This window comes from Trachypithecus francoisi, unplaced genomic scaffold (assembly GCF_009764315.1).
Source record: "Trachypithecus francoisi isolate TF-2019V2 unplaced genomic scaffold, Tfra_2.0 Lachesis_group3, whole genome shotgun sequence".
NCBI classification, from domain to species: domain Eukaryota; kingdom Metazoa; phylum Chordata; class Mammalia; order Primates; family Cercopithecidae; genus Trachypithecus; species Trachypithecus francoisi.
In genome coordinates, this window is record NW_022681468.1 from 150,983,082 (window position 1) to 150,995,431 (window position 12,350).

At 42.5% G+C, this 12,350-nt stretch overlaps 1 long non-coding RNA gene across 4 annotated transcripts in view; it reads left to right on the plus strand.

Moving 5' to 3' along the window:
- The first annotated feature begins 1,079 nt into the window (after positions 1-1,079).
- Positions 1,080-12,350, plus strand: part of LOC117070890 — a 749,288-nt gene continuing 738,017 nt past the window's right edge. For all 4 annotated transcript variants that reach the window (XR_004432091.1, XR_004432090.1, XR_004432092.1 and 1 more), the window contains exon 1: positions 1,080-1,264. This is a non-coding gene — a long non-coding RNA (uncharacterized LOC117070890). The remainder of the gene's footprint in view (positions 1,265-12,350) is intronic.

Consider the following 12,350-nt stretch of genomic DNA (forward strand, 5'->3'; position numbering starts at 1 on the left):
AGGCTCCTAGATGTTTTGGAAATATTTTGGAGGAAAGTAGATTGACTGAAGACAACAAACATGAATTTTCAGATCTAGATGTTTTTTATCTTTAATGTTACTTCCAAGAGTCAACCAGAAGATACTGAGGATAGAAAAGGGTTCAGTGATTTGTGTGTATTTTCTTTGCTTTCATAGTTAAAATTTTAGTATACGCCTTCCAAAGTGGGAAATCAAGGATTATTTCTAGGCCCTTTTCCCCACAAGGGAAGAACTAGAGATGATTGGGAATTTTTGTGCTTTCTTTTATATGTAGGAAATCCTGACACGAAAGAGGCACACCCATGAAAAATTTAGCAAAACAGAGAACCATGCCATGTAATGGAGGATTTATGTACGTGCTTCTGAGGTACTTTTGTAGTAAAGTGTCCCTGTGGTTTTGGAATGAAGAATGAGATGTTTATTTTCCTCTTGGAAACCTGTGCCCATGCTTTGATTTTAATTCCTTTAAATTCAACAAGTCTTCATTGAATACTTTCTATGTGCTCATGCCATATAGACTGGAGAGGAAAAAGAATGGGAAATCCAAGAGCTTCCTTAGAGAAAGGAGGCTCCTGTTTTTGGTTTGGAATCTTGTTTGCATAGATCCGCATCCCAGTGCAGAATAACCCTGGTGGTTTCCTCTGCTGTTATTTATCAGTAGCTAAAAAGAACATATGCAACTTTGGTCCCTCATTCCATCCAAAACAGTTAAGACTTTTCCAGGTGTCTTCTTTCTTTCAGATGTGACCTGGAAGCACACGATTTTTTTTTTTTTTAAATTAATTTTGTCACAGGTACCCTCAGAAAAGCATCTCTGTGGTAGTCAAAGGGATCCAGGCTCACTTCATCAAACTCCTGTTTCAGGCCCAGGGAAAACAAAGTGTGTGAACACAAGATAACCCCTCTGCAAACAGGGTGCCCTTTGAAAGTTAACACAGCAAATATTCGAGGCACTTTCCTTCCCGCCTTTCCTCTCCTAAGCCATATATGGTAGAGGGACCCAAAGGAATAGCCTTGCTGCTTTAATAAAAGGAATTCTTTGATGTGGGAGACTGAACTGGGCTGTTTGCAGTCTGTGGTGGGAGGGAGTCAAGGAAAGGGGAATTAAAGTTCATGGAGGAAGCTGTAGTCTTAGGTCAAGCTGAGATGTGACCTTTGGAGCTTGCCAAGTCCATGAGGGAACATAAGTTGCCTTTGGACAGCTTCTCAACGGCCCCTCTGTGGCCCTGAGTCTTAGGCCCTGGTAAGACGATGCTCTCTGATCTGATCTTGGGGCGTCAGCCCACTCAGCAGGGACCCGCCCTATCGACACGGGAGGCTAATCAGTGGCATCTTTTGAGCAGAGGCACAAGACTCTTACTTCAAAACTCTAGCTACTTACCTCTGATAGTTGGCTTTTTTGTTAACCAATAAAGAAGAATTTTTTTTTTTTAATGTTTCTGTTCCTACAGAATTAACTGGGGCGAGGTAAATGATCTTTTACTACTTTATTTGGAAGCTTCCAGTCCTTCCCGAGCTCTGTTGAAATATTTCAAAATGTGTCTTGCTGATCCCAAGTCTCTGAAAATGACCATTGCTTTCTCTGACCCAAACTCTTGTTTGTTTAACCCTCTTGAAAGTTGGAAGTGTTGCCAAGCCATAGTTTTTGTTTGACTTTATGTTTTCTATTCTCCCAGAGACACGAGCAACATCAATTTTAAAAGGGACCGTGTTTATGGTTATTGTCTAGTTGGTTTGCCTTACTGGTTCTCAGGCACTGACCTAAGACTGTGGTGTTTGGGTTCCCAACACTACCAAGAATGTTGACATTTTAAAGTCCCTCTCAACTCTCTCTCTTGCTCTCATTCTCCTTCTCATATACACACAGGCATACATACTCAGTGCTAAAGGAAAAAAGGCTTTACTTAAAATATGCACAGAAAAAGAGATTTATTTTTATTTTGTCTTTGTGTCACTAGCGTATTTTTAAGGCAATGTTTTCTTTTGGAATTTCCAATTAGTTTCTGGAGCCTCGAAGTTTGTGGTGACATGTTGGTGGCCAGTCAGAATGCCTGGGAGAAATTTTGAATCAACAACCATCGTGTTCTTCCAATTTGGTTCTTTTCCAGGTCTCTTGAGTTTGGAAGCCAGGTTAGAAGCCTTCTGAGCCTTAGTATTATTTTCTCAGGAAATTTCATGGGTGAAAACAAAGACCTTGAAATCAGAAAGTCTTAGGCTAAAATCCTCCCTTACATTCTGGCTGTGTGAACTTTAAAATCTTATTTGATTTCTCTAAATCTCAGTCTCTTCATGTGCAAAACACCCTGCTTCTGATCCTTCTGAAGATTAAATGCTTTAATATCTACAAAATGGCTATGCCAGTGTCTGATGAAAGTACACAAGTGATGTTTCCTGCTCTTCCCCAATGTCCTCCATGCCTGTCTATTGGCTCCTCTGCTTGTGTGGGATGCAGAAGAAAGGCAAGCTAGCCTATCACTCTATAGCAGCTCCCCTGAGGAAGGGAAGTCAAGACTCAGCATCTGAGGCTGCATGTCCAACTGAGGGAGGGCAGAGAGACTGCCTCCTGGAAGTACTGAAGGCAGGGAAGGCAAACTCACCTTTGCTGAGATCTCTCATGCACCAGGCTCTTTAGGCCTTTCATCTGTACATTCATTCATGCTAGGAATCAGTTGGGAGACTGAGCTGATGGAGAAACTGAGCGTGTGGTCGGGTTTAGCTGGGTGGTGCCTGGCTGCTGGACACAGAACAAGAGTGAAGGACAGCACCTACTCCTGATGATAAGGTGATGCCCACAGAATGGACCTCAAAGGTCAGCTATGTAAGAGGCCCACCTGTTCTTTTTTGACCTTCCTTACTTGTAGGGTGTGAGAAACGATACTACACACAATGTCCTCTAGAGGCAAGAGGCCAGGTTTTAGGAAATTTGCCAGTTCCCTTTAAACATTCAACATGATCATACTTGAGGACAGACTCTTTGGGTATTTTCCACAGTACTGAACATATTGTTGGCATGAAAAAGATGAGTTGTGTTGAATAATCGAAAGACTAATCCCTCTTCCTAATGCTGCAATGCTGACAGCTCCTCTTACCATACACTATTAACAGGGTGGCATGCTTTCTTTTCATCTTCGTTCTCAGTCTTTCAGAGCACAGTGTTGTAGCTAGCAAGTCATCGGCCACTGTGTTGAGTGGCCGATGACTTGCTAGCTTAATTCACAAGAAGCCAGTTTTCTGAGGTAAGTGTACTTATGTTTGCTCAAAAAAGCAACAGTGGTACTCTGAGAGAACTTTATTCATTGTACCTGGCCTCTATTTGCCCGAATTTATGGATTTTCTTTAAAATTCCTTCCATAATTCTTGACCTTTGGACTATAACTTCAAATGATTATAGACACTGGCCTGTGCTGTCTCAGCTTTCTTTTTATATATGAAAGCAAAATTAACAGTGCAGACCACAGACCCAGGTCTTAAATAAGCTCATTCCAAAGAAATCAAGTTACCATTGAATGAAGACATATTACAATTTTAAGAACATCACCATCACACTAGCAGCACATTAAGGCCACCAGTGCTCAAGGATCTTGGCTGTCCCATTGCTTTGACATTGATGTATAGGCTAAGAATGTTGACTAAATTAACAGACTTTTAAAAACGTATCCTTTAATGTAGGAAGCTATCAAATACTTCCACTGAGCTTGTAAACGATCCCCGGAGTGCTGATCCTGACAATCTATTAATGGAAATGTACACATGAAATGGCTTGCTTTCTTTATGTAGATGCTTACTCAAGAAGATGTTGGACACTGGGGACGTTTTGTGACCAGGAAAATACAGTCATCTGAAAAGACTGGCAGAGAATACTGCCTGGAGGGGGATGTGCTCCTTGTGTGACTCCTTTGAAGATCAAAAAAATAGCGGGAGGACTGGGAGAGGGCTGAGCAGGAGACAGCAGGAAGGAGACACACCGAGCTGGTACACATCATGGGATGAAGGCCAGGAGAAACCAGGCTGCAACAAGTTAGGAGTCTACAGAGAGGGAGACCCTGAGAGTCATTTTGTGAAACTTTCCCCTAAGAATCATGCTTTGTGAGGTAGACTAATGGGGGGATACCACAGGTTTAATGGGAGATCTTTCAAGGACCTCTTGACTTGGTGCACCTATTCATCTCATCAGTGATTATTCTGTGCCCAAGACACCATGGTGTCCTGGATTTACAAAAGATAGGCATGAGACTGTCTCTACTTTTGTAGAATCCACAATACCTCTGAAGGACCAAACCTACGCAGAGACATGCTCAATTTCATTTATTTAGTGATGGAACTTCATGGAAAGATGGCTAATGCAACATAACATACACTACATGAAGGATGAATCAGACTTCCAAAACATAGTCTAATTCACTACTTGAAAATATTCTTTTTTCTTTTCTTTTTCTTTTTCCTGTGGCCCAGGCTGGAGTGCAGTGGTGCAATCATACTTTTGTAGTAAAGTGTCCCTGTGGTTTTAGAATGAGGAATGAGATGTTTGTTGTCTTCAACTCACTGCAGCCTCAACCTCCTGGGCTCAAGCCATCCTCAGGCATGTACCACCATGTCTAGATAATTTTCTTTTTCTTTTTTGTAGAAATGGAGGTCTCACTATGTTGCCCAGGCTAGTGTTGCACCCTGGTCTCAAATGATCCTCATGCCTTGGCCTCCCAAAGTGCTGGAATTATAGGCATGAGCCACTGTGCCTGGCCAAAATATTTTTCTTAAACAATGAGTTCTTTTTCAAATTACCATGAATTTAAAATTTCTCTGAAATGACCAAAGACTACTTTTTGTTTTCAAAAGATAAATATATAGTACATCCAGGGAGCTGGCTTCCAGGTTTCTATTTTCTTTGCTCTTAAAGGCAACAATGGAATAAGACTTCAGAGGGTCTGTGTGCTCAGGATGGTGAATGACGTAGGGAATAACTCCATACTAGGGACTCTGGGGCAGCTGAGACATTGGTACATTGCTTGTCCAGCCTAAACCAGTGGGAACTATTCTCTGGATGCTTTTCCCCTTACATTTTTCCGTTTATTGCCCTTATGGACAAAATCATGCATTGATTTATTCAGCACATATTTTGACCTCCACCTATGTGTTAGGCACAGTATCAGGCACTGGGCACTCAATTACATACAGGTCCAAGCAGTCCCTGACCTCAAGGAGTTTAATATCTAGCCAGAGAGACATTATTAGTTTAATAATAATTATACACATTATTTTTGTTGTGTAATATTACTGCTTAAAGATTACAATTAGCTCAATTATAAGATAATTTACAAAATGCCCAACGACTAATGAATATGGGTAGTCATTGTCCAAATAGCTGTGCACACATCATCATTTAATTATAGCACTGATGAGAGCTGCCCTGGCAAAGTGCAGGGTGTGATGAGAGTGGATAATGGGGCCAACCTGCCCTAGCCGCAGGGGTTGGGGAAAGCTTTCCTGAGGAAGTGGCTGTTAGCAAAAGACTTAGAGAGGGAATCAAAGTTGGCCTGGGAAGAGGAAGTAGAGAGGAAGGACAGAAAGTGGTCCAGGCAGAGGCAACAGGACAAGCAAAGGTCCTGGGGCCGTTGAAACCCAGTTCCACTCTTGATTTGCAAACCTTTTTAGGGATACTACAAACTAGTCCTCTTACACTTTTCAAACAAAGAGAGTTCACAGTGCTTTCAGTTGGCCCACCTTCATATGCTGTCAACATATTCCTAGCTCTCCCCATTTTCATTTCCCCTATCCTCATTCCTCTGCCCACAGTGTTCAGTCACACAAAAGGGTCTACGTGTTTACCAGCCTCTTCCATGACCCTGATCAGCAAGCTTTGGTGGAAGACATCTGTGTCTAGACAAAAGACTGGTTAGTCTTTGTGAAAGTAAATGTTCCAGGTCTGACTCAACCTGACCAAGAGCCAAGAAAAGGATGATAAGGCTGATGGAAAAGATTTTCTTAATGAACGGCAATAAAAAACAGCCCAAAGGTGAAGGCAAGAAACAGCCTTGGTGTTTCCTGGGGCTGCTGGTCCCAGACAGGCTCTTGAAAGCACTCAAGGATAAGAGGTAGGAAGGTTATTTCATTTCCTCTCTGCCTCTTTCTATTTTAACACTTTCCTCCCTCTCACACTAATCTCTATTCCCCACACCTCGTGCTCAAAACAGTCACCCTTTAGGTTTTGGGGGGTAAATATTATCCCTTTCAAGTGGAATAAAATGTCTGGAATGGAGATTATTAAAGAAAGCCAACTTTCCTGATTGTACTTTTTTTTTTTTTTTTTAACTCTTTCAACCTCAGTATGTTGGAAAGTTGAGCCTATGATATCACCATGAGGATTGAGAGTTTAGACAACAGATTACAAATTATGTGGAAAGTTGGACATTAAAGAGGAGAGTTCCGTCTATTCTTCCCTGGCATCTCTGGGTGGCTGTTGTCCACGGTGGACAAGTTGTCATCTTATGTGCCCTTAAGGGGCCTCCCCTCAGGAATCAGCAGTGGGATAACCTTGCTGGTGTTTTTTGTTTCTTCCCGGAAATAAGAGACATAAGCAAGGTTTAAATTAGTAGCTAAGTAACATATTTTGCTGTCAAATTTAATGAGAAAATTTTAAAAATTAAAGCCACATCTAATTTTGAAAATACATGATTATGTACTGAGTTCTTTCAACACAGAATCGTACGTAGGTCTTCTTTTGTTTTACAATGATCCTTGTGAGGTAAGTCACACAGCTGTTTATTTTACAGAAAGGAATTTGAGGCTCAAAGAAATTAAGTCTCTGGCTCAGGATCATAGAACTAGTAAGTGGCAGAACTGGGATTTGACAGGTGTTTTGATTTTAGGTCCAAGGATCTCTTTGTTACACTCGCTTCCTCACCTGTGGGCTGTGACGGACTTTGTTGCTTAAATAAGCCAGGGCTCTAAGAACCCAAGCTTCTAGGATAAATAATAACCCAACCAATGCAGGGTGTCTGCTATGATGCACCATGGCATCCTCACATATTTTGGAAGACAGCAGTATTAGAAGGACAAGATTTTTTTTTTTTTTTTTTTTTTTCCCTCTAGGATCCTCTGGGAGGGCAACTCAGGTCCTATAAAGAAGCTCCTGATTTTCACCCAGTGGCTGAGAATTTGATAGGTACCCCTAACATCTGCAAAGGGATGAGACTGGAACTTACTCTCCAGTTCTGTGTCTAGGGTGGGTGGAGATCCATATTTCGGGAGAAAAATGGGAGCATAATGTAGAGGAGAGCCCCTGAAGGTTTGGGTTCCTTGTGCCGAGACCTAACATCCTACAACATCTTTCTCAACTGGGAGCCCTCCTGAATGTTTAAAAACATGTGCTCCAGCTGAGCAGTCGAGGCTCAGAGGACACTCTTGCATGAGGTTGGAAGGCTGAAAGTCCTGGCCTTCCTTCTCCTTGTCTCTTGACTTCTTACCGCAGGGGGAGAGATGGTGAAGTGGAATGATAATGGACCTTAGGGTCAGACCCAGGTTCAAATTTGCATTCTACCGTTTTTATGGTGTGTAGTCTGAACTTCAGTTTTCCTATTTGTCAAGAGAAGCTTAATAGTACCTCATAAGAGGATTTCTCCGAGGACTGCATGAGCGAATAAGGGTTCTACACACTGTATGTCAGAGCTGGTGCTCAAACGTTGTTGGTCCTCACATCCTGCACAGAGGACCTCTTCATATGTGATTATTTGTTTTATTTTACTATCATTTATTATTTGTTTATTGTGTGCACCCCATTAGAATGTAAGCCCTAGAAGGAGTTATATAATATTTGTTGAATAAATAATATTCAAAGTAGTACGTTCCAGGCACTGTAAAAGTTCCAGCAACAGTTCCAGGCATTGTTCTGGTGCCCAGAACATGGTAGATATGAATAAATATTTGTTGAATAAATAATATTACTGCAGTAAATGCATATGTCAATGTTAAAGTGGAGAGATAGAAGCACTCAGGAAGCATAAAGAAAATTCAGCCTCTTAAAAATCTGGGACACCTTGAAACCATGAGTGGCTCAGAAAGAGGCAGCAGTCTCGGGCTGTTGCTGGCTCTGCTGGGCTGCACCCCTAGATGCGCTAGGTTAGGACATTCTGTAATGACAGATGACACAGAGGGGACTACTGCCTGTTCTGGCTTCTTATCTAGAAGCCCTGCACCTCTACAACCCCAGGGCTGTTCTTGGAGCTGGGGCTCAGAGAGTCAGGCTGACAGCACAAGGACAGGGAAAAAGGAGGTCCTATTCTGACATTCAGAGGATCCGTCTTTTCTCTCCTGGGTCTCCAGGACCCTGTTCTTCTGAGCTGATGCACCTACGTTTTGAAAATGAAGATGGGTAGCTGTGCTGAGGCCCTTGCCAGCATGCAGTTGAGATACTCTTTGGCCAAAGCAGAAATTGGTTGGAATTCTGGCATCCTTGACTTAGAAGAGAGCCTGAGCAGGTAGATTTTCTGCTTGTGTTTGCTTATGAGAAAGCCCAGAGTCTCTGCATGAGCTTCTAAAATGCCTGATACTTCTTACACAATTTGAGTTGAAGGGCAAGCGTCAGTGGTGCAGGACCTTCAGACAGCATTTCCCAGAAAGTACGCTGCAGATTCCGTGTCTTTGTCAAAGGCGGCGGCACTTGTGCAGCTGTGATGACAAATGCAGCGGGTGTTGCTAGTTGCTGAAACACAGCTAGGGGTTTGGTTAATCACAGGAAAGCTGGGGTGAGGGGCAGTCCCTCCCTGCTTGTGTTCTCTCCCTAGATGATTCAGGGTGGTCCCTAGTTCAGCCTCACACGTGAAACCCAGATCTCTGCAGGCTACCTGTTGCCAAGCGACGGGAACCATTTGGCACCAGCCATAGAGAGCGACAGAATGGGCAGAGCAGAGAGGTGGAGCCCAGAGGACTGGAAGATGCTGCCACAGCCACATGCACTCTAGCCTGATGCTAGAGGTCTGTCACTGATGATCCTAAAAGGCATGTGGTTGACATGCTATTTACAGTCAGGACTGAACAGACTCAAAGAAACCCAATTCTATGCCAAACAGTCAGGGAAAACAAAGCTAGAACACCAGCAATTCCCATGCCATACCATTTATACATATCTTTGTGTTTGGAATTCACTTCCTCTTGTGGGCTGGCTGGTGTAAGACGTAAAAGTCAGCTCTGGGTTGCTTTGGTCTTTTTTGATTCAATTTGAGTACCTTCCACGCCATGATTGTCCTAGTCACTGGAGAGAATGTCTGTGCCCCTCTATCAGACAGTGAGTTCCCTGAGGATGAGAGCCTTATGAATTCATTGGCGATGTCTCCCCAGCCCATCCCATCCCACACACACAGTGCCTAGTGCACCACTTTGGGCATTTTGGCATTTGGTAAATATTTGCTGAACTGAAGAAAACTCTTTTTTCAGTTCTCTTCTGCTGTCACTGCTAGGCATTGTATGTCTTAACAGGTACGTGTTTCTCCTCTTCTCCTGCTATGTGTTGCTGTAGTACACTGAGTTGGCTTTTTGTCCAGGATGCCCCTGAGTTTGGTATTAGAAAGCGATTTCCAAAGAAGAATTCTTTGACACTAGTCATGGAGGGCGATGAAAATAAGGACAGAGGGGCCCAGGGACTCTGTGATGTGGTCCTTAAAGCAGCCATTCCTACCGTGTCTCCTGTCAGTCAGAGTCCATCAGCAGCTGTCACAGGACCATCAGCACCAGGAATGGAAACAGCAGGACTGGGATTAGCACACCTAGGCCCTGGCAGGGGCCCTGCCACTGACGTTGGGCAGGTCCCATCACATCTTTGGGGTTCAATATATTCATCTCTAAAAGGAAGCCATGGGGTTGATGATCATGATGGTGTTTTTTAGCTGAACTATTGAGTATGCCATCTCCCCACTCAATACTCCACCTCCCCTCATGTGAGTATCTGCCTACACCTCTTGGCATGATGATTTCCTATGAAATCATCATGGTGTGGTGACTTTTAGAATCATCTAGCAAATGACTTGATTCTTTTCCTCTTGTGTCTCATGGAAAAGGGCTAAGTCTATGAATGCAGGCCTAGTGTTGAGAGAGGATCTGGGGACTTACACAGCATGATTTGCCCTTGCTGTCACTTAGCAAAAGAAGTTTTGGAATTCTCAGGGCTGTCCCCTTTCAGCTGTAGAATTTGTATATGCAGCATCTGATTGGGCCTGTCATGCCTGCATGAATCAGACTAACCAACCACAGCAAGGTAGAAACAGCAAGGCAGAGACTTTGTATCCACATGCCTATTTCCTTTTGTCAAGCTTGGAGAAAAAAGTCTAATGAGATTTAAAATGATATAACCCATCTCTTACCTTATAGAAAAATCAACTCAAGATGGATTAAGGACTTAAACCTATGACTTGAAACTATAAAAATTCTAGAAGATAACATTGGAAAACCCCTTCTAGACATTGACTTAGGTAAGGATTTCATGACCAAGAACACGAAAGCAAATGCAATAAAAGCAAAGATCAATAACTGGGACCTAACTGAACTAAGAGCTTTTACACAGCAAAAGGAACAGTCAGCAGAGTCCACAGACAACCCATAAAGTGGGAGAAAATCTTCACAATCGGCCGGGCGCGGTGGCTCAAGCCTGTAATCCCAGCACTTTGGGAGGCCGAGACGGGCGGATCACGAGGTCAGGAGATCGAGACCACCTGGCTAACACTGTGAAACCCCGTCTCTACTAAAAAAATACAAAAAATTAGCCGGGCGAGATGGCGGGCGCCTGTAGTCCCAGCTACTCGGGAGGCTGAGGCGAGAGAATGGCGTAAACCCGGGAGGCGGAGCTTGCAGTGAGCTGAGATCCGCCACTGCACTCCAGCCTGGGCGACAGAGCGAGACTCCGTCTCAAAAAAAAAAAAAAAAAAGAAAATCTTCACAATCTATACATCTGACAAAGGACTAATAATTAGAATCTACAACAAACACAAATCAGTGAAAAAAAATCCTATCAGAAAGTGGGCTAAGAACATAAATAGACAATTCTCAAAAGAAGATTTACAAATGGCCAACAAACATGAAAAAAAAGCTCAGCATCACTAATGATCAGAGAAACGCAAATCAAAACCACAATGTGATACTACTTTACTCCTTCAAGAATGGCTATAATCAAAAAATTAAAAAAAACAGTAGATGTTGGCGTGGATGTGGTCATAAGGGAACACTTCTACACTGCTGGTGGGAGTGTAAACTAGTACAGCCACTATGAAAAATGGTGTGGAGATTCCTTAAAGAATGAAAAGTAAAACTACCATTTGATCTAACAATCCCATTACTGTATATCTACCCAGAAAAGAAGTCATTATTACACATGTTTATAGTAGCACAGTTAACAATTGCAAAATCATGGAACAAATGCCCATCAATCAATGAGTAAAGAAACTGTGGTATGTATATGTGTGTGTGTGTGTGTGTGTGTATACACAGAAACACACACACATATATATGTGTATATGAATAGTTGTGACATTTATGTGTGTGTGTATATATATATATACATATATACACACACACATACATACAATGGTATACTACACAGCCATAAAAAGGAATGAATTAACAGCATTTGCAGTGACCTGGGTGAGACTGGAGACTATTATTCTAAGTGAAGTAACTCAGGAATGGAAAACCAAGCATCGTATGTTCTCACTGATACATACATGGGAGCCAAGCTATGAGGACGCAAAGGCATAAAAATGATACAATGGACTTTGGGGATTTGGGGAAAATGGTAGGAGGGGGCGAAGGATAAAAGACTACAAATGGGGTGCTGTGTATACTGTTCAGGTGATGGGTGCACCAAAGTATTACCAATCACCACTAAACAACTTACGTAACCAAATATCACCTGTACCCCAATAACTTATGGAAAAATAAAATAAAAAGTATAAATAAAATAAAAAATAAAATAAATGCACACTCCAACCCCATGCCAAAGAAAGAAAAAAGATACAATCTTACAGATTTAGATTCCCTGGAATTCTGTGTGTGTGATCATAGTTCATAGCCTTCTGATAATATGTCCATTTTAGTCCACCTGTGGTTCAGATTTCTCTAGGCATGGATCCATCCACCCCATGCACCCCTCCTTCATGTCTGCTCTACTTGCCTTCATTTGTCAGATGGAAACACAAGTGATGAGTGAAGACCCAGGGACAGGCAGCTTTGCTTCTTCCTGAACCTCCCTCAATTCACCGGGGAGAGAAGTAAAGAAAATTTCTTCCCTCCAACACTTTGTTATGAGTAGTTTCTACAAAATCTGCAAGGCAATTGGCTGCTATCTAGTT